We start from the raw sequence: 2,258 nt of genomic DNA, 5'->3' as shown, positions 1-2,258 counted from the left end.
TATGCTTCATTGACTTAATAATATATCTAGGATGCATCTCATGTAGAAATACACTTTATTTATTCTTCTATCAAATTGCTTAATAGTGCATTATAAAGAGGTATCACTTCTTTGGAATCCCCAAAACCAATCACCATAACCTTCTGAGCTGACCTAAAAAGACTAAGACAAGTGCAATACCGAGAGAACTAGTCTTCAGTCATCCACTGATTGCAGAAATATGTTTCAGCATTTCTAGACAGGCAGTAGATAGGCTTATAGGAGAGACAACAACATGAGTGAAGTGTGATCACCATGGAATGGCCAAACATTCAATAGCAAATGGGCAGTATTTGCCTAAAGACAAAATCCAGAAGGATTGGAAAAGGAGGGTGAATGGGAGCCAGAATCACGGACGAAGTGAGATAACTGATGTTCCGGAGACAGGATTGCAGTCATTCAGATGAACTGAATATATGACTTGTTGAATGTAAAACTGATGATCTTCTCTTGAAGCCTTCAGTAAATTCATAATAAAGATTAAATAAAAACACCCAAATACACGTTTTGTTTGCAATCAACCTGTGCATGCATAAACTGGGGGGACAGGAGGAGAGAAGGGTAAGGAATTATAATTAACACTGTAGTTTTCAACCATCGTTCATTTAGGTGGTTTCAGCTGTTTTCCTATTAACCACATTTTACACATACATTTTCTCACATATGCATATTTATCTGAAAAATATATCCATAGACAAAATGCTCTCATTTAAGGTATTTATAATGCATGTTTTGTTTATATTACAATAACCTTCAAGAGTATAGCAATTTATTTTCCCACCAACAGGTTAGTGTTTTCACATCCTTTCCACGAATGCATGTAAACTGCAAATTTCACTTGTTTTATTTCCTATATTCTACCACTAGTCTGTGCGTTTGTCATAATGAGGTGGCTTGCTTGTTGCTGTGATGTTGAAGCTAGGCTATCAGCAGGGTCACCCATAATGAACAGGTTTCAGCTGAGCATCTAGACTAAGACAGATGAGGAAGAAGAGGCAAACTATTCTGAATGTTTAGCTACTAAAAACCTTATGAGTAGCAGTGGAACACTGTCATATAATACTAGAATATTGAATGTTGAAGCATTAAGAATAGCACCAGAATATTGTCAGATATGGAAAGGAAATACAGCTTCAGGTTATGATATTTTGTTTAATAAAGATTCTTCCTGTGATTTTTCAGAAATAAGTTTTGACTAATCCTAATATCTGTATAATCTTCTGGAACTTCTGCCTTTGTTGCAGAGTGTCTAATCTGTAGTGTATATGGGCTCTTACCAAACTGAATTATGCCTGCTTATATATGGCCCATGTAGTACAATGTTCCGGCACCTGCTCTGTTGGAGAACATGATGTGCTCTATTATTTGTCCAAGCCTTGAAGTCAAGATCCAATGATCTGCTTTCAACTCACTCTCTTTGAGCCTCGTTGGCCTTCACAAGCACTTGGGAATTCCTGAAAGTTCTGAATACCAAATTAGAAGTATGGGGAGCCAGGGACGTTGTCGTGTCATTTGCCTTACTGCCTAATGCTGCTTGTACCAATGCCAATACCATTTCCCAGGGTTCCCTTGAGACCAGAAAACTTAGAACCATGGACCTGCCCTGTATCCCTCTTCCTTTCACTCTTTCCTTACTTGAAATAGGGGTACTTGCTCTCCTCTTTGTCTTCCTTTCTAAAATGAACTTACCTCCCAAAGTGGCATCCACAGGGAACAGATTGCCAGATAAAGGGAAATAAATGTATTGGTCAAGGCCCATAAATTGGGAGATGATTAAGTTTTTTTATGTCCTTTACAATACCATTGAACCATCACAAAATTTCTTTTGGGGGAAAAAAATGGCATGTATTTAAATTTTTAGGATTGGTGGACTCTTCTTGTTATATAAAGGGATTTGAATCAATTTTGTGTTGTAAATTGTGTGAAGATGCTTAGTCTGTGGTTCATTTGTGTTTTTTTATAATGTCATTTTTTCAGATTTTTTTATTTAATGTGGTTAAATGTACCAGTTTTCCTTTACTTTGTATGCTTGGGTTTTGTTCAAGAAATCATTCCATACTCAGTCATACAGATCATCACTATTTTCTTCTCAATTGTTTTTAAAGTGGATTTTTATATTTAGCTTTCTTTTTGTTATAAGGTAATAGCCTACTTTTCAAAAAATTCCATGTCAAAATTTAGCTTTGACAATTATTTGTCAGAGTGTTGTTCTCTACTGG

The sequence above is a fragment of the Chrysochloris asiatica genome, unplaced genomic scaffold (genome assembly GCF_000296735.1).
Source record: "Chrysochloris asiatica unplaced genomic scaffold, ChrAsi1.0 scaffold00063, whole genome shotgun sequence".
NCBI classification, from domain to species: Eukaryota; Metazoa; Chordata; class Mammalia; order Afrosoricida; family Chrysochloridae; genus Chrysochloris; species Chrysochloris asiatica.
The sequence above is the reverse complement of the archived record's forward strand: the minus strand, read 5'-3'. Positions refer to the sequence as shown.